Source organism: Triturus cristatus, chromosome 5_1 (assembly GCF_964204655.1).
Source record: "Triturus cristatus chromosome 5_1, aTriCri1.1, whole genome shotgun sequence".
Classification (NCBI taxonomy): domain Eukaryota; kingdom Metazoa; phylum Chordata; class Amphibia; order Caudata; family Salamandridae; genus Triturus; species Triturus cristatus.
In genome coordinates, this window is record NC_140587.1 from 632,283,266 (window position 1) to 632,304,490 (window position 21,225).

The following is a 21,225-nucleotide window of genomic DNA, read 5'->3' on the forward strand; positions in this document are numbered from 1 at the left end:
TTTCAATGGCGATATGCAAGGTCAACAACGAGGCTATCGGTGTCAGTGGCTCTTCATAGGAGAGATCATGAGTAGATTATTTTTGGGGTAAGTTATAGTTTTCATAGCAGGGGTGAGGGTTGAGATTTGTGTAGAAGACCAAGACTGGCGAATTTCAGGAGCTTTATGTTGAATCAGAATGTCGCTCTAACTGTGGTAATTGCAGAAAAATGTGTATGTTCTCATCATGCAAATATGTATGCTACAAAGGAGAGTATACAGGTGCCCATACGCCTGGAAAACTGCACGAAAAGAATAAACATCAGGAAAAAATGCATTTAGTGAACACTAAACTTGCAAATTTAAAAAAAATGCAGGAGCACAGTGTAGTGAATCCTCCAACACTTGGTGCACATTAATAAAGATTTATTAAAGTTGTAAAGAGGTAAAATACAAGGGTGCTGGTCACAACTCTTCTTGTTTCATCTGCCCACCTACATTCTACATTCCATCTTAAATATCCATTCCATATAACGTCATGACGCTCTTACTCTCTAAAGTTCTACTAACTTAAAGAAGTACTATACTACACATCCTCTTTAATAAATCAAAACAATAAAATAAATTATAAACAAGCATATTATTATCACGTGACATAACTTGATACCGTACATACTTTATACATTTGAGAACACAAAATAATTTCATTCTAAATTACTGAATACATATTCATTTAACATTTTGGGTTTTATAACTCTTCTGCCAAACCTAGTGACAACAAGATTGTTATCCACATCACTGGTTTGTTCGGATTGAACCCCACCATCAGAGTTGGTACAAGAGTTTCCCTGGGACAGCTCAAGGTTTATTCCCTCAGCTTGGTGTTCAGAAACTCCACACTGTTCATTCGACATTTCCATACCCATGTCATTACTAAGAGTGTTGTTATTAGGGTTGCTGTTATGTGAGCTATCATGAGTAGTACTAGAATTCAAACTCACTTCTGGGCTTAACCACCAAAAGTCATCACCCATACCCCTTTCTTCAATGTCATCATTAAAGTCATGGAGTTGACTTCTTGCAATTGCAACCCTGTTCATATGATGAACAGTACCATCTTCTAGCATAACTGTGTTCCGCATTACTTTGGAAATTCTTCTGGGTGCAGAAAAACGTGGTTGGAGTTTTCCCACCTTTCTCCCCTCCTTTATCCTGACTAATTGTCCAACATGCAAATACACCTCTTTAGTACCATGTTTAGCATCAAAATACATTTTGTTCTTTTCTTGCGACTTCACGATGCAATCTCTTACTCTATCGCATTCCCACACATATTTTTTACTCCTACCCATCCATGTTGGGTTAATATTGCAATAAGGAAATCTTCCTCTCATAAGCCCAAATGGGCTTTCACCGCAAGTGTCATGTTTAGTAATTCTGTACGACCAAATTAATTTATCTAGTTCTAGATACCAATTTTTTCTTCCTTTATTAGCCATTTGTAAAGCCCCTTTAATTACTCTGTTTACTCTTTCTACCACTGAATTTCCCCTGGGATGGTACAATGCCGTGAATTTCTGTTCTATGCCAGTGGCACACATAAAACGTTTCATTGCTTCTGACTTAAATTGTACTCCGTTGTCAGTTAGGATTGTCGCAGGTACTCCCTCTCTGATAAAGCATTCATCCAGGAATTTGATTACAACATTAGTACTAATGGATTCTACCACCTTGACTTCAATCCATCTGGAGAACAGATCTACTAGTACTAATAAATATTTGCACAACCCATCCTGCCACAATATAGGACCCATAATGTCTAAGGCTAAATTCTCCCAAGGTAGATTCGGACATCCTAAGGATGACATTGGAGGATTGAGTGTTTTCTGACTTTTGTCAGCGCCATCGCAATTTACACAATTCCGGACCTGTCTTTCGATATCTAAATCAATTTTAGGCCACCAGTACAGTGCTTTTATATTCTTTTTTGTTCTAGATACTCCTGGATGGCCCTCATGACCTACTGTGATGATCTTTAGTCTAATTCCCACAGGAGGGATAATTCTTTCGCCTCGACAGACAAATTCACCATCCAGACTTAACTCATCTCTTACTTCCCAAAACGCTCTGAGTTGAGGATTACTTTTGTCTGTAGTTAACCATCCATTAGAAATTTTCTTTGCAACTTCTATGAGTAAATGATCCTTATCCACTTCATGCTTCCATTCATTAATGTGTAGCCCACAAGACTCTGAAAAAACTCCTGCAACACAATAGTCATTCCAGCTGCTTTGATCCACTTCCTTAAGTGGCAAAGACATTCTACTTAAAAAATCTGCTATGATGTTTTTAACACCCGGCACATACTGTACTTCGTATACACAATCTTGGAGTCTCATGGAAAGCCTAGCTATTCTAGCTGACGCTCTGCAAAGACCCTCCGTGGTGAGAAGTTTAGTTAACGGCTTGTGGTCCGAACGAAGTGTGAATTTTTTACCCCAAATAAACTTTCTGAAGTGTTCCATTGCCCACACACAAGCTAACGTCTCTCTCTCAATTACCGAATATTTCTCTTCACAAGGAGACAAAGACCGTGAGGCAAACGATATTACAACTTCTACACCCTGCTTTGTCACTTGGGAGAGAACACCCCCAAGTCCCGTGCCACTGGCGTCCGTAGTTACCAATGTTTCAGCAAAAGGATCAAAACCTTGCAAAGTGGGTGCAGTTGTAATAGCATGTTTAATTTCTAAAAACGCTTTCTGACAGGCTGTGTTCCATACGAACGGTGTTTTGTTTTTCATTAATTGTCGCATTTCAAAAGTTTTATGTGAAAAATGGTTGACAAATTTTGAATAATATTCAGCTAATCCTAAGAATGATCTAAGATCATCCTTGGATTTGGGTGCCGGCGAATTAGTGATGGCTTCAACTAGTTTTTGTTTGGGTTTAATGCCAGAATCACAAATCTCATGTCCTAAATAAGTGACTTTACTTTCCGCAAATTTGCATTTACTACCTTCAGCGACTAGTCCATTTGACTCTAATATTTTTAACACCTGTCTCAACTTAGAATCATGATGGAGTTTGTCTTTACCCATGATTAAAATGTCATCCTGAAAGAAAATTACCTCTGGTATATGACCTAGTAAGTTAGACATCAATCTTTGAAAAACGGCCGCTGCTGATGCTAACCCGAATGGCATTCGTGTAAATCTAAAACAACCAAAAGGGGTACAAAACGTAGTCAGATGTCTACTATCAGGATCAAGCACCACCTGATGGTAGGCAGCCGATAGATCTAGGGTAGAAAATACTTTAGCACCACGGGTGAGGGATAACATTTCATCAATTCTGGGGAGTGGAAATTGGTCGACTAAAATATTATTATTCAAATATCTCAAATCAACACATAAACGGGCCTTTCCATTGGCCTTGCGAGCAACGACCAATGGAGAAACCCATTCAGCAGCCTCCACTCTTTCAATAATCCCATCCTCGTCGCCAAATTTGTAGTGAATCCTCCAACACTTGGTGCACATTAATAAAGATTTATTAAAGTTGTAAAGAGGTAAAATACAAGGGTGCTGGTGACAACTCTTCTTGTTTCATCTGCCCACCTACATTCTACATTCCATCTTAAATATCCATTCCATATAACGTCATGACGCTCTTACTCTCTAAAGTTCTACTAACTTAAAGAAGTACTATACTACACACAGGCCATCATTTTGCATACGGGAATGGGCAACATTTTCCTGAGCTCTAGAATTGTAGTTAATACAAGAGGTTCAAAAAGAGCAATATATGAATATACGTGAGGCAGCTACCATAAGCAAGACTGAAGGACAAAGAGACAGAAGAGAGAGGGTGAATAAAGAAATGAGCAGGTCAGACAACAGTACAACAAAAAGTTGTGCACACCCAGAGCCAATACCCCCTGACCGTTTCAGAGGCCAATGGGCATCTATCAGGTATTTTATTCCTTCAACGACGCTCAAGTGATGAGGAGTCTTTTTCCAATACCTCCTACCTCTTCCCCCTTCCCCCACGTCGAAACATCCATGTTAAACACTCCTTGATGAAGTTGCATACAGGAGCATTTAAGCTTTACACTCAAACTCCAACAAGCATTTGCAATGCAATAGGTCTCGCATTTGCGAGAGTTGGAGATATTAGCGTTGTAAATGGCAATGTCTTTTACCCATGTGTATTTGTTTTGAGTGTTGTGGCTGGATTTGGTGAACTGTAATTGTAATTGCATTTATATATAGCGCCAACAAGATGAGCCTGCAGTGTGCTTAGAAAAGAAGGAAGCAGGACGCGTTTGTTATTTAAAAGGGTGGAAGTGACACCGGCCAGACGGGGGAAACAAAAAAAAAAACAAAAAAAAATAAAATAAACTTAGCAAAAAACTAAACATTCTGAAAACTATAAACAATTACAACAGCTTTTAAAATAAATCCACTTGGGTAACTTAACAGAACTTGGGTCAGTGTACACAGAAACAGCATACATCCCAAAAAGTCCTTCTCAAGAGTGTTTTTAAAACAACTGGTGGGGGGGGGGGGGGGGGGGGGGGGGGAGGCGATGGGTATTTTGAGGGGGGGGGGGCGAAGCAGAGTTCTCCATCAATGTCAAGCTATGCTAATGATACTGGCAGGTATCTGATGCAGGGCACCGGGAGAGCTGCAGTCAGCGGTGGCACATGGGAGAGCTGACATAATTGTGCTGCGCCGGACAGGAGATGTGCACGCGTATGGTGCAAGCAGGAGTAGTGCCAACGACGCGAGCCGTACGCGTGCACATCTCCCGTCTTACACACGTGTGCACCCTCTCACGGCTGGCCATCCGAGCAAGCACCATCTCACAGCTGGCCATCCGAGCAAGCACCCTCTCGCAGCTGGCCATCCGAGCAAGCACCCTCTCGCAGCTGGCCATCCGAGCAAGCACCCTCTCGCAGCTGGCCATCCGAGCAAGCACCCTCTCGCAGCTGGCCATCCGAGCAAGCACCCTCTCGCAGCTGGCCATCCGAGCAAGCACCCTCTCGCAGCTGGCCATCCAAGCATGCACCCTCTCGCAGCTGGCCATCCAAGCATGCACCCTCTCGCAGCTGGCCATCCAAGCATGCACCCTCTCGCAGCTGGCCATCCAAGCATGCCCCCTCTCGCAGCTGGCCATCCAAGCATGACCCCTCTCGCAGCTGCCCATCCAAGCATGCACCCTTTTACGGCTGTCCATACAAGCATGCTGTGTGGCACACGCAAGATGTACGAACCACTCGACAAATGCAATTACACTTATAATAAAGGTCAGAGCCATGGGAGAAAAAACAATAACACACCAGACAGCCCACAGCACTATAGGCCAAGCCAGTCACTGGGAAATTAATGTACGAGTGTTGGTAAACGGCAGGGCTTAAAGTGGGCTGGGTCCTGCCAGTGCTCAGCACTGACAGTTCTAGAAAGCAGATGCTGAGACGGGTCCCTATCGGGCTCTCTATTTTGGCCTGATCCTCATGGAAAAAGAAAATCTTAACTGCTATAGTACCACCCTTCACTGCCTTTGATGTAATTTCAAAGGGACCTCCTATAGTACTTTCAGTCTCAAGAAACTGTCATTTTGTTTGGAATGTATATTGTGAAATTGTTTTTACCTAAGACTTTTTCATTGTAAATATAAAGAACAATGTTTTTTTATCTAATGTGTATGGGCAGCTTTCCTTTCTGACGTCACATTAACCCTTTGTTGTTATTGCCATTGAGCTTTGTGTATTACATATTTGGTTATTAAGCCATACGAGCCATTGTTTGTCTAATAATTTATACCCAGGCTCTGTATGAGTAGGGTCCCCTTGTTTTTTGTTGAATCCATGTAACTGCTGGTGGTGAGGGAATAAAGGGGGCCCTCCAGGGCTCCCTCTTGCCTCTGAATACGGGGGTGCATGCGGGGGGGGGGGGGGGGTGCACCTGTTGTCAATGCTTGTTTAGACTGCAGCCTCGCACTACAACTAGTGCTTCCTTTTGTTCAAAAGTATATGCTCTCAGAGCTGCCCCTCACCCCTACCTATTTATTTTTCTTTTTAAAGGTCATTCGTCCCTGCTGCACCTACGGGGGACTTAAAATATTGCACTTTAAGGGGGCTCACAGAGAGCACCATACCCTTTCAGGCAACACTGCTTTGTGTTGGCAAAGGAGCAGGCATCATCAATCTCTTACCCATGGTCCAGGCGGCATGGAAGCTGCAGTGCCTACCCCCACCAACACCGCGCCCAGCTCCCCACTGAGGGAGGGTCTGGAGTAGCAGGAGGAACATTGTGCACGGTTCTTACTTTGAGTTACAGGAACTGCAGTCCTGTAGGAGCAATTGAGATAGGGAGCACATCGGCATTCTATTTTTGTGTTCACATTCTCCTACTTTGTCATCAGCTACCTTGGAGATTGTGGGGTGCTAATTCAGCACCGTGGAGGGGACCCCATGCACTTTCCCTGGGTGCCACCACCACAAATGGTTTATTCCGGACTCCTGGCCTCTACATTTTTAATTTCTTAGGGACCCCGATTTGTTTTAGCTACACCTTTTTCTCAGGACCTTTCTTCTGTCATGCTCCTGGTGTCCCCACTCCTCAGCCTGGGCTAGACTCCAGAGAAACTTTTTTCAAGATCCTGTACAATTAATCTTTTCTCTCTCCCTCACCACCTCAACCCTTGCCCAGCCCTCCTGCACAGCATTAGACGGTGACTTGAAGAGGTCTTTTAAAAGACCTTCCTTGAGAGCCAAATCCCTGCACCTAACTGGCACAGCTGACCTGGTCCCTTCCCTCTAAAACTTCAACGGGTGGGATATTTGTCTTTCTTTCTGTGGGGTTGAGACTTCCCAGGCCATGTGTAATTACATCCCCTTCTTGCCCAGGAACAGGCCACAAGCACTGGCAAATTACCCAATTGGGTAGGAGAGTGTGAGAGAGTGTGTGAGAGTGTGTGTGAGTGAGTGTTTTTTTTTTTTTTTTGCTGGGCAGCAGCAAGCAAAACATTGAACCCAATTAGGAGTCGAGTCAGAGGACTATGACAATTTATGGGAGTGCTGATATGACAAAAGTATCACAAAAGGATGATGGACGGAATGCTGTACATTGTCAAACATTCACCCCCAACCACATATCTGGGTTAAATACATTGCTTTTTGTTCACTATGCCACTTCAGTTTGGACCCAGCCGTATGCAAATCAGTCTTGACCCTGCTCTGTTCCACATGGGAACAGTCCAGCCTGAACTGCTAAGCCAGGTCTGCCCTGGATTCAAGCTAGCCTGGCTGATGAGGGGTGATACCTCAAAACTGGTCCCAACATGCTTTTTTCCGGTCTAGGTAGTACCTGGCCTGGCAGTTCGGGCTGGATTGTTCTCATGGGGAGCAGGGTCAAGACATATTGGCATACGCTGGGTCCAAACTGGGGTGGCGGGGTGAGCAAAAAACATATGGATGAAACCCAGATCTGTGACTCGGGTGAATGTTTGATTTGTTCAGCATTCGATCCATCATTTGTTCTTTTTGATATAACAAAAGTGGCATTGAATCTGCACTCTAGATCCATTTTCTCCACATAAGGGTGTCACGGTAGTCTCTAGGCTTAAATATGGAGAAACTGTACTTTGGAGCATATTTTGCCAATGATTTGTAACATAAGCACACACACTTTTCAGTGAAGCACTACATATTAACACTAGGAGTGCCCACTCAAATCATACAGCCTACAACAAGTAGGCACTAATTCCACATGTATCCCTTCTCTGACTGGATACCTGTGTGCAGAAATGCCTGGCTCAGCTAGACAGCAGTCCCACTCACTCATCCTATACACTTGTCACATATTTACAAGCAGCCAACCCAAATACTTTTACTTCAGCTGAGTAGCAACTATCCTTGCTTTACAAGGCAGACACTGGCAGCTAGCACTCTCAATTTATTTTAACAAACCTTCTGGAGAGGTGCCAGACCCTTGAGGATTTAGTCCATGGAGAAAATGCTGGGTGAGGCTTTCGATTTCAACATGGCAACTCTCTGGTAAAGGAACAGAAAACCAAACGATGTTGGGCATGAGGATGAAGATCAGGAAAAGGAGAAGATGGCAAGGGGAATTTGTAAAGTGGATATTAGGATGACATCAAGGGATTGCTGTGTGAACCAGTGGCTAAAAATTAGGAATATGCAAGTTTTTTCTTGTGTTTAGGTTAAAGCTGTAGAGGACCACTGGACAGGATAAAATTCAGTACTGTGTCTAGATCCTTGAAAAAGTTATTCAACATCTGGACAGAAATAATACAGCTAATTAAGGTGAGCTTGAAAATTGCAACTTCTTTACTTTACAAAAGCAAAGACTTCCTAAGAGGACGGTGAAGAAACCGGGCTAGGGATGGAGTGGAAAATAGGGACCGTTTTTGAGGAGACATACACTGCCACCTATTTCTGCTAAAGTTTATTAATGATGGGCGGTTAGTAAAATACATGTGCAGGACATTGCCTGTAAGCCTGCTCCAGCTTAATACAGTACCTACAAACATCCCAGGATGTTGGAACAGAGGCTCTCTTTGCTACTCCTACCACATCCAGTCTATATGACGCAGGGGTGGCGGGGAGAAAGAACAAAAAAAAAACGGAGTCTCTTTCCCTGATCACCAACACAGCGGTGATCACAGTTCTGCCATAACTGGGTAAAGATCCCTGCTTTGTGGAAGCTACCTTCCAATGTCTCTCCTAAACACGGACAACAAGATTTTAGCAAGCGGCTCAAATAGTTTATTCTTAGCCAAATACATGACACACAGGTGCGATGTGTCCCGGGACGATGTTTACGTAACCACCTTTGTAATTTAGCTCACCTCTTATGGCTTCCTAATTATCCCTGGAGGCTGCCGCTGTCCTCTCTCGATGCAGAGAAGGCGTTTGACCGTATACAATGGAGGTATCTGTTCAGAATCCTCCACCAATTGGGCTTTAGGGGAAACTTCATTTCAAACGCCCACTGATTTAACACCAACCCCACTGCTCAGATCAACCTTGGCGGATTTCAGTCGGATACTTTCCCAGTCCTTAAGGGGGGCAAGAAAGGGCTGCCCGCTCTCACCCCTGTTTCTCCTGGCCATGGAACCTTTGGAGGCAGCTATCTGCCAGTCTCTCCAGATCACGGGCATACCCAGCACCGCAGGCATGGCCAAGATACTTCTGTATGCGGAGGACATTCTGCTTACACTTACAGGCGTGGACAAATCATTTCCAGCCTGTCACTTATCTAATCCTGCTCTATACCAGACTACAGAATTAACAGGTGCAAAGGTGAAGCACTACCTATGTCACGACAGAGGAAGCCTACCACAATGACTTAAGTACTTGGGTATCCTTATCAACAGAGTCCTAGAGGGCAGGGTCTCCAATAATTTGGACCCTCTTTTTAGCAAACCAATGGTGAACTTTTAAAATGGGAGGTGTATCAACCTATCCCTCTGGAGGAGAATGCAAGCACTAAAAATGGTGGTAGCCCTTAACTTTCACATTCTAGGAATGCTGCCTCTCCTGGTTTAGACACTCCACACATCGGGTAATAGACAACAGGTATAAAGTCATACATACAGGGCGATACAAGACCCATGTCTGTCCTTCTTTAAATTGATTGCTTACAGGAAATCAGATGACCTAAAAGTACCCTGCAAATAACACTACTATTGTGACATACCCCTGTCACAGATGTCTTAGATCGACTCAAGTGTCCCAGAAACTCCATTTTGGGTTTGTTTGGAACACACCATGATCCATGGTAGACCTGGCCTGGATATCATCTACAGCCACAAAACACCCTCTACACTGACACCCAATCCCGTCACACAAACAATGGTAATGGTCTGGAACTACTCTCACAAATTCCTACATAGTTTTGCCAGACTACACCTCAAGCTACCACAAGGAACAATGCAGCCATCTAGGTGAGTGGTCATCTTCTGATGTGGAAAGAATGAGAAGCAATGGGGATAGGGACTTTTGACGTTATTGTTCATGATTGAGAGCTGAAATCCTTTGCATCTTTACGGGAAGAGTTCCTATTACGTCAATCATAACTGTGGTGCTATTTGCAACTTCTACACTGCCTCCGGAGTACGCTGAGGGCCCAGACAGTAGAACATCCAAGACTTTCCCATTCAACAATATTTGGCTATTTGGGGAACACAAAGGAGTCATGTCTGGCTTCTACAGCCTATTGGTTCAACACCTTAATTCTCACCCGTTACAGTCTCTCCTTTGCACACACTGGCAAAGCACCATGCACCGATGACGACTTGAAGGAGGTGATAGCGATCTTGATAAAGGGGCATGCGCAGTTAGAATGAAATTCTGCCTCTTCAAAACTGGTACTGGACCACCCCCACTCACCCCCCCTGCCTCCGAAACCCATTGCCTCTGGCCTTCTCCGCCACACACATTGCTGGAGATGCACAAAGTCGGACTGCGATACGAATCATATTCTCTGTGACTGTCCCAATATCTCCTAACTTTGGTCCCGCATAGGCAATAATCTCAGGCTTGTCCTTGAACTATCCCCCCCCTGCTCCAGAGAACGTGGTGTTGATTCTGGTACACAATACATTTGATATGCCTGACAAGTGACTGCTAACAACAGCAATTGACCACAGCCAAACTTAGCATCCTGCACCACTGGCGTTCTCCTCACATACCCCACACACGTTAGCTGAAATGTGTAAAGTTGCGTCCTACGAAAAAGCTGTTTATTGGGTTCAAGATAAAGTTGACCTATTTGAAACCACTTGGTTTCCCTTCTTGAAGCTTATGGACAACAACCAAAGCCCCCCCCCCCCCCCCCCCCGATGGGTTATGTATAACATCCCCATGGCTCACCCATGACCCTTCCGAAACCACTTGAAAGCCATCCAGCCCCCTCCTTGACCTCTCCTACCCTTCCCTAGAAGTATGTTAAAGATCGGAAGCTTATCGAGAATCAACACCTCCCCCCCCCTCCCGCGGACGCGCCCCCCCCCTCACTTTTTCCTCTGTGGGCCTGTCACACAAGGATTTCAAATGTCTTACCCAGTTTATCGCCTATCCCAACAAGTGGCTGTTAAATTTTGAGCCCCTAATAGGCTTTACTGTTCGGATGCAGATTTTTCATAGGACCCAAGCATATCTTTCTCTGGCTCTCTAACGATCGGTAAGTAATTAGTCAGAAACCTGCAGCATACAACACAAGATGTGTAATGTGAAACACAGTAATCAAACCACAGGCTCAGGATTGCTGTGCTTTCACTAATGATTGTGGTGCCTCCTCACAGTATAATTATAAGAGAATATGAACTTTAGACAAAATAGCCCTACAGCATGCACCGGAGACATGCCCAATATGTTTAGTTCAAGTTTTTGTGGATATTGTAAGCTGATGATGGCTACTGTGAATTTTATGTCAAAGCACAGAAACGAACATATGCAAAGCTTCTTTATGGCCACCCTGGCATGTCAGCAAGATACATCACAGTTTGACCGGTGCCCTCACAAAGAATAATTAAATAAATGACAAGCAGCCCACTCCCTTTCTTTTTTACTTGCTTAATATAACAAAAGTACTATAACCTGCTAATAACTTTCCAATGTACTTTTACTTTCTGCTTGTCGTCGTTGTCCTATGTATTCAGAGTGGCTCTCGTCTCTCCTTCCACTGCTCATCATGGCAAGCCCCTACCCAAAATCTTCTGAATTATGCATATGGAGACTCAATGAAAAATAGTTTAGGAGTTTACTGAAGATCTAAACGAGAGGAAAATTACAACTCCCACCAAGATCTGTGATCAGCAATAACTATTTTCTAGAAGCCCTAAATGTCAGTCTCCACTCCAAGGGTCCAACCACCCTTTGTGTTGCTGGTCTCTTCCCCATCAACAGAAGGCAGTCAATTAGGTCATAAAGCAACTTAACTATGGTGTCACACACAAGCTTTGAGTAACCCCATAGCACCAGAGGCATTTAATTACCCTCTAAGGTAGTACTTCCTAAACGTTTTAGAACCACAGCCCAATTTTTAGAATGACAAACTTTTGTGACTCATCTAACTTTTTAGTTAAAAAGATTTTTCTCTTTGAGCTGGTATAGACAAATTATGTCACATGAAAAGTCCTTGCATCATTCATCCACTTGCACGCTTCCAAACTCAGTTGTGAATACCCCACGTGAAATGTTGGAAAATTATCAATAAAAGAAGCCTATTTTTAGTAAAAAAAAAACATCAGTAGAAGTTTGACATATTAAAAGAAATTTTTTCCATGATCACATCACATCAGATAAAATAGTCACAGACAAATGACTAAGAATCATACCACAACCAAGATAGTACAAAAACAATATATGTTATACCTAAAGACACACACAATTGTACAAAATTGATACTTTTGGTACAAAAAATAAAAAACAAAAACCTGTAAACAATTATAAAATAGGAGGAGCAGTTACAGACACCAAGATTTGTGTCTTGGATGTGTGGATTTGTGATTACGGTAAACAGAGACAATGTGACAGTACACCCTAGTTACTTGAAGTTCTGTTCCGAAACAAATTCCACCCAACAATCTATGCGTTGACGCGTTTCGGTGGTGTACAATGATAAAAACCACCTTCCTCAGGACTGACAAATATAATCCTCCACGGAATAACTTTAGTAGTAATTCTTTTATGTCGCAATAAAAATCGCTGACAAATGGCTTTGGAATTAGGGACCAGTCTATAAATGACGTATAACTGTATCTTAGGCCGATTAAATATGGCCTCACTTCATATAGGGGGTCATGTAAGTTGTTTAGGCATTTCACGATGTATGTTTAAAAGTTAGAGGATTCCAAATACAATGCGTTGTACTTCATAGATGGCACGATCCTTTATGTGGGCGCACCAGTTTAATAATCTGTTAGAGTGCCAATACGCCGTTTAAGCCGTCCTATTAGGGCAAGAGGGTAGTTTCCTGGTGCGCCTGGTTCTGGGTGCGGCTCAATCGCTCAAAGTACGCGTTTGAAAAAACGTCGTAGGGTTCACGCCACTCGTCTTGTGGTGTGAACCCTACGACGTTTTTTCAAACGCGTACTTTGAGCGATTGAGCCGCACCCAGAACCAGGCGCACCAGGAAACTACCCTCTTGCCCTAATAGGACGGCTTAAACAAACGGCGTATTGGCACTCTAACAGATGATTAAACTGGTGCGCCCACATAAAGGATCGTGCCATCTATGAAGTACAATGCATTGTATTTGGAATCCTCTAACTTTTAAACATACATCGTGAAATGCCTAAACAACTTACATGACCCCCTATATGAAGTGAGGCCATATTTAATCGGCCTAAGATACAGTTATAAGTCATTTATAGACTGGTCCCTAATTCCAAAGCCATTTGTCAGCGATTTTTATTGCGACATAAAAGAATTACTACTAAAGTTATTCCGTGGAGGATTACATTTGTCAGTCCTGAGGAAGGTGGTTTTTATCATTGTACACCACCGAAACGCGTCGACGCATAGATTGTTGGGTGGAATTTGTTTCGGAACAGAACTTCAAGTAACTAGGGTGTACTGTCACATTGTCTCTGTTTACCGTAATCACAAATCCACACATCCAAGACACAAATCTGGGTGTCTGTAACTGCTCCTCCTATTTTATAATTGTTTACAGGTTTTTGTTTTTTATTTTTTGTACCAAAAGCATCAATTTTGTACAATTGTGTGTGTCTTTAGGTATAACATATATTGTTTTTGTACTATCTTGGTTGTGGTATGATTCGTAGTCATTTGTCTGTGACTATTTTATCTGATGTGATGTGATCATGGAAAAAATTTCTTTTAATATGTCAATAAACTTCTACTGATGTTTTTTTACTAAAAATAGGCTTCTTTTATTGTTAATTTTCCAACATTTCACGTGGGGTATTCACAACTGAGTTTGGAAGCGTGCAAGTGGATGAATGATGCAAGGACTTTTCATGTGACATAATTTGTCTATACCAGCTCAAAGAGAAAAATCTTTTTAACTAAATAGTTATTGGTGCTCTCTCTCTTTGGACTTTATTGAGCCCCTCTCCTTGTTTTGCAAAGAAAAACTCATCTAACTTTAACAGACATGAAGTGGGCGATTTTTTGATGTAACTAATGCCTCGTGTGGTGATGCACTGTCATTTACAGACACCACATTTTCCACTGAAATGGGCACTAAATGTACACAATCACTCTTACTGATAAAATTATATTGCACACAAATGGTGTGTGGAAATCAGGTTCTAGTAAATATTTACCATTTGTCCATCACTCAACAAAAGTGACTTGTTTTGATCCTATTAAAATCTGTTTCCATTTCACTTCAGAACTGCAAAAAACATGCTTTACGTTTGCTTTTCTAATCGCTGAATGTGCACAGTTAATGTAAAGGTATTTACTTCTCTAAATGCAAAGTGAAAGGAATAGGTATGGCTGTACAAAGAGATGGAGAGCGTGAGATGAGACACTAAGTATGAGCGAAATGGGCAGAAGAAAGGGACTAGCAAGAAAGCCATGATAAAGAGAAAGCAAGCATGTAGGATCCGCTTCCATAAAGGCCCAAGTGTGACTGGACAGAAAGTAAGTCTCACGATTGGCCTGCCATTAATGTGGCCCAATGCACGCCTTTCACGTGGTGCTACATTGCTACATCGATAGGGAACGGGGCATAGTCGTTGCTGTCTGTCTTACGATTCACTGACTGCAGATGAGGGATGTGTTATGTGGCTGCAGTGAACAGGATGTGTGGGAAAGGTTGTTTGAGAACATGTGGTGAGTGGGTGGTGTCCTAGTGTTAGCCTTCAAACGAGCGGTGCAAGGACTGGGTGACAGAAAGTGGACAGCTTTGCCAGGGGAGTGAGCCATGAGACTTGGACATATTGGTGCTGGAAAGGATAGCGCCAAGCTGGCTATACCCACAAGCGAGCACATTGCCCAAGAGTTAGAGTTAACCACATGGGTACTCACAGATATTTGCCATGGGGTCACAAAGTACAGTCTATAGTGTCACCAAGGGCCGCACTGATGCCAGCAGGGTGGAGATAGGTGGTCTGGGATTGTGTAAATATGTCTAAAAAAAATTATAAATAAACGGGCAAGCAGTCATTTGCAGGTTAATAAATGTTTGCCCTGTTCTGAATATTAGGGATCAGCAACAAAACAGAAGCTCATGCTGCTGTTCACCAGGGGGGCCTCATGTAAAGGTCAAGGGCGGGAAGCGGCCGCGGGCGTTCTTCAAGTGTTCCACAAACCCAGCTATCGGTATGGTCAATACTTTGTTTTATGTACAGACAGGGCTTTGAGTGGGCCGGGTCCTGCTGGTGCTAAGCAGGTGCTGAGAAGGAAGGGTCCCTATCAGGCTCTCCATTTACTCTCAGGGTGAAAAAAAAAACCTTAACTATGCAACAGTACAACCCGGCACTGCCTTTGATGTAATGTCAAAGAAACTCGTTTTTCAGTTTTATATAGTGCAAATTTAGCGCGCGTTTCATGAGCACTGGTTACATTATACAAAGGCATATTCACTTTTTAAATCACAGGATGTTGATTGAGCCAACACGAGGCTTGAACCGGAACTCGCAGGTCAGCTTCTCTAGCCTTACGCCACAACCTTGCCCGCAAGTAGCATTTTCAATATTATAGACAACGAAGTGACAGTTGTTGCTTATTTATCTTATGCAACTTACAACCATTGACAAAGCCAATAGCCCTGGCTAGTTGTAGGTGTAATGATACTTGTTGTGTAATATATATCTATAGATAGATGGATGAATGGACAGAAGCACCAAAATACCAATTGGGCGGCACACTATACTAAGCGCAGATGTTTAGCTTTTGTGTTTTAAGCCACGCCCTCCAACTACAGCAGTCCCGCCCCTATCAGAGACCCCCTCAGTTTTTTAATCCCACTTAAAGCCCCGAGCACAGGTATAGATTTCTCTGTGCTGCTTTTGATGTGGGGCTTATCTAATCAGTTCACGAGCCAGCCGTGTACACAGCACCCTTTGGGACAGTCAGAGAAGCCAGTGATCCTGGACCATCGCCGCTTCAACCTAGTCTGCCGTTGCAGTACCTGGGCAGAGCTGCTCTTTAACACTCAGCGCTTTTAACAGAGATGTACTGAGTATCTGCACTAATTTATTTCCTAATTTAGCGTACCTACACCACTCCGCAATTGCGCAATACATTTAATCGAATAGCAGCAGGAATTATAAGTGGCAAACAGGTACCCTACTACTAGGGTAACTCTAGGTCACTGATCTCACTCCATTGGAAACCGTTATACATTTTGCAGGGCGCTCTGCTATGCCAGAAAAAATATTTAAGCACACTGTTCTCATCTCCTGTACAGACTGTACTGCAAACACGGCACATTAGCTGTAATAAATTATTCAGAGGACCTCCGTAACGCTGTTTACTGTGCTCGAAGCAAGTGAAAGGATCACAAGGAACAAAACGTAAGTATACACAAAAATAATTAGATTACTGTCCCTTTCAAAGAAAGGGAAGGCGAGTGACATGACTAAACTAGTCACCTGTTTCTGCATCTACGGGAAGGGTGCAAAAAAATATGCGCCTTCCGTTTTAAGTACAGTTCCTGCGGTGATGGAGGGGAGGAGGGGGGGGGGATGGACACAGAAACCAAAGGAGTTTGGGGCTGAGGAAGCTACCATTCCTGCCCGTCAACATTTCAATTACTCAAAATAACAAGAAGAGCCTATGATTCCTGGAAACCAGATACATTCTTCCTACCTGGCTTAGAGTTAGTTGGGTCGGAGGAGGCCAAGAGCTCGTACGGCTGGACTGCAATTTTATCCGGTGCCCGTGACGTGCGCGATCACGTACACTCAAGAAGCATTCTTGAGAAGCAGTTGGCAGGGTTTTCTCATCCAATCCAAAAGTAGAGTACAGTCTCCGAGCCACTTCAACCAATGAATAACGCGACCAAAAAACATTTAACCAATCCTGCCAGAAGCAATCTCCAACCAATCCATGATTTCTACAGGTTCCAGCCACTAATAGAATATGTTTACTCGTACGTGATTGGTTGTAATCCTGGTGGGTGGCACAAGAAGATTCGGGGTCGCAGACTCGCAGTATGATTATGGTAAAACCTTTGTATACATAGAATGTACCTGGCAGTGATCCCGACACAAACAATACATTTCTGCTTCGTTTAACGAACTGCTAGGGAAATTTTTGGAGAGGTGTTACTCATCTGGTCCTTTGCATAGTATTTTCCTATCGTGAGTGGCGATCTTTCAAGGTGGATGATAAACGACCCTTCCGTTTGGGGTTAGCTTCTCACATTTCACACCAGCGCCATAACTCAATCCTTTAGTTTAAACACGTCATGCCACTCTTGTTAATTTTATTGAACTCTTTCTTACCTGTTGGGTTTCACTTTCAGTGGTTCGTCTTTGTATGGTATTCTGGAGTCACTGAAGAAAGAGCCGGGTGGTGACGCTATGGGCAGTGAGGACATTGGCTTTAAGTCAGGAGAACAGTAATTGAATCGTGTGATATAGCGGCTAATTGGCCTATTTTCCCCGTTGTAGCTTTCAAATGAACAGCAGTGGTGCTTTTAATTTTGCCTCCCAGCATGGTAAGAGCCTAGTTAGGTATCCCACTATGCAAAGGGCTAGGGTGACCGGAGTAATATAAAAAAAAAGCGGAGCATTTTAGAAACATCAAAGGGCTACAATTGAAAAAATAATATCCATGCCACGAGTTACACCTTTAGCCAGTCCTGGCGTGTGCGCCAAAACACTACGAATGATGCTGCTTTCAGTTTCACGTTTTCCGTTTAAGACTGGAATTTAAAAATCTATCATGCTAAAATGGTATTTGGCTAAATCACCAGGACTTTCTGGAACTGTCACGCACGATATTGGGCCACTTTCACCTATGTCCAGGCATTGACGTATCACTAAAGAGCACAGGATGCAAGGGTTCAGACTGCAGGACTTGTTATGTTCTGGGCCCTAGGCCCACATAATGGGGAAATGACCACGCGGACACATGGATAGGTGGTACGGATGACTAGCCCCGAGCACGTGCACCCGGGCCCTTTTATTAGCGGGGTCACCTGACTGGTGACACCCGTGTTGGATGGGTGAGGGGGTGTGTGTGGGCCAGCCCTCGGGGGAGTGGCTGGCAGAAACACTAGACTGTGTCCAGCAGGACACAACATTCCTCCCAAATTTTAATAAAACGAAAAAACAACAAACAAAAGCGTCCAACCTATGGAAAGAAAATGAGAAAAAAAAAAAACTAAAAGAAATGGAAGCCTCACAGTTCAGAGATGTAGTTCGCAGGACAGCGGTGGACAGGTGCAGCTGTGAGCATCAAGACATCTTGGCACATGTCCATACTTTAACCAGGTATATCTGGGGACGAACACAGTGCTTATGATATCCGGACCTTTCGGCTTCGCTTCAGTTGAGGAATGGTCCACCTACGAGATGTTCATCAGTCCAGCATACTCTTGCTGTGAGGCGATTGGTGTTTATTGTTCAACATGGGTGCATCAGGAGCGTATAGATGAGTCCACTGCCACACCGGACGATTGCGTCGCTTGACCCTTTGACGACAGACTTGGCATTCTGTGACCTGTTGAAATTCTCGGTTAGATGGCCTGGCTACTTCCTGGAATCCATTGGTGGGGCACAGTAAAGTCCATCTCTCACGCTCTGGGAGGCCCCTTGGATGAGTTGCCCTGGGACTGCATATGGGCTCTGACTCTGGAGCCACTGCCTCGTCACTCGTGCAAACTTCAGGGGTGGATGTGTCTTGGTCAGAAACATGCCCTCGCTACCAGGATCAGAACATGCGCCGGTTAAACGGATGGTCACTGCATTTTCGGATCGTCGATTGTTCTGGCAAGTGGTGTGGGACTCCAGGTGTTGTACTTGAAGCTCCAAGGATGGTAGTGATGCACATGACAGATATGGCGTGGATGCCATGAGACGACTCGCACCACATCTGGTGATAACTAGCAGTGAGTAGGGATGACTGGCGAATCTTGGCAGTCATGATACTCGTCGGACACTTGGTGCAGTTCTTCTGATTTGGCATTTGTGTAAGTAGAACAGGGATGCCCTTTCCTTTAAGCAGCCGGCGACAGGTGGATGACGGTCACTATGAAGAATGATGTCACCCCACCCCAGTGGCTGTCATATCTTAGATGGTGCACTCAGGTGATCGTGCGAGTACTTGTTCTAGTCCCCTTTCGTTGATTCCCACTGCTCACTTGTTGTCGTCCGTTTTCCTGGAATAGGACTTTCACTGTCCTATATCTCGCCACTCCTTATCTTCTCTAAAATGTGTCGACAGACTTGTAATGCAGGTCGCTTCTTGCTGCAGTGGCATTTTGCTGCAGTGGCATCTTGCTGCAATGACATCGTGTTGCAGTGGCATCGTGCTGCAATGGCATTGTGTTGCAGTGGCATCATGCTGCAATGGCATCGTGTTGCAGTGACATCGTGCTGCAATGGCATCATGTTGCAGTGGCATCGTGCTGCAATGGCATAGTGTTGCAGTGGCATCGTGTTGCAGTAGCCGCGCAATGCAAGTCGCTTCTACACCTACTCTGAAATGTGGCGATAGGGCCACGAAATCTCACAGGGACCTCCTGCTCGCTCCGTTGTGTTCTCTGGGCTATACATTTGCTCCCGCCACCGATCTCTCACCGGTCCGGTCAGGTAGGATAGGGCATCTTGTAGGCGTGCTTTGAGGGATCCGTATAGTCCGGCTGTGATTTAGGGTTGCTGTGGGAGGTAATTATCTCCCTGTTCTTGCGTCAGTAGTGGTGACGCGCCACTCGGAGTGCTGGACTCTCCTCCTGCCTGCAAATGGACCGTTGCACACCACAGTCTTTAAGGCAATAGCGGGGGCACTCCCTGAATAATCACTAGCTCCCTGCTGGGCGATTGTGATGCAGGTTGGGTGATTACAAACTCTCTTCCTCCTGCTTTCGGACCACACAGGGCCCCTCTCCCTTCTGGGAATTTCCTTGGTGCTTTGCAGATGGCGGGTAATCGCCCTTCCGTCTCCTCTTTTCCTTGCCTCTGCTCTGGCAGCAGTGGTGCTGTCTACTTGCTTTTCCTTTCTGTGGTGGTCACTTGCCACACCTAGTGTATATGCTAGTCTCTTACTTTTCTGAGAAATATCAGCCAGGTTCTCTTTACTGCGACGGGATGCATTGGTAGTGGCATCAGGGTGTCTCTCCCTCTCCTGGTCGGGGGTCTCTCTCTCTCCACCAGCCTGGGGATTCTCTTCTTCTCTCCACCAGCCTGTGGGTCTCTTTTTCTCTCTCCACCGGTCCGTGGGGTCTCTTCTTCTCTCTCCACCAGCCTGGGGGGTCTCTCACTCTCTCCACCGGCCTGGGGGTCTCTTCTTCTCTCCACTAGCCTGGGGGTCTCTTCTCTCTCCACTGGTCTGTGGAGTCTCTTCTTCTCTCTCCACCAGCCTGGGTGGTCTCTTCTTCTTTCTCCACCAGCCTGGGGAATCTCTTCTCTCTCTGCCGGCCTGGGGGTCTCTCCTGTGCGCCGTGGCTGCTTGGGCTTTATTATTTCGCCGTCCTGTCACCTGCGCTGGACCTTGTTTGGCCCTTCGATACTTCCTCTGTCCTTATGCCCTTTCGCTCAGTTTGGTCTTTGTTTCAGTGATGACGTCCTGCTATCAGGAGCATGAAAATGGTCTTCCCCTTGTGTAGGGGGGGGGAGTTGCTAAGTTTCCTTTTCACTGCTAGGATAGCTTTCTTGGCTGCCAACGTTGGGCCTAGCAGTCAGGCGTGAGAATTAGCATTCTCTATGGAGACTCCCCCTGAGCTCATCTGCACCGCCTCTCTGTTAGAAAACAGTCTGAGTTGTCCCACTCTGGTGCAGTCGTGCATTGGGTCTCCGTAGGAATTTACGAGATGGCTGCTGTGGAGAATGGGACCCTTGGTAACTTTCTTGTGGGTAGGTGGCAGACCAATGACAGGTGGCGTGCACGACGCTCTCCTCACCCTCTCTCTGTTTCCTTTGTGCTCTCTGCGTCTCCGTGAAATTGTATTCCGGTGTTTCAGGGTGCCTGGGTCTGGTGAGGGAGAATGATGCAGCATGCTCTTCGGGCCAGTCCTGTTTTATTTTCGCTTCCGCCTTTCCTTATGCATAGTTGGTTTGGCTGCCCTGAAT

At 44.6% G+C, this 21,225-nt stretch overlaps 1 protein-coding gene across 1 annotated transcript in view; it reads right to left on the reverse strand.

The window, feature by feature from the left end:
• Positions 1-16,977, reverse strand: part of SDCBP (syndecan binding protein) — a 251,955-nt gene extending 234,978 nt beyond the window's left edge. The window contains exon 1 of the mRNA XM_085605567.1: positions 16,799-16,977. The gene's annotated coding sequence lies outside the window, so the exon portion shown is untranslated. The remainder of the gene's footprint in view (positions 1-16,798) is intronic.
• Between the last annotated feature and the right edge of the window lie 4,248 nt (positions 16,978-21,225).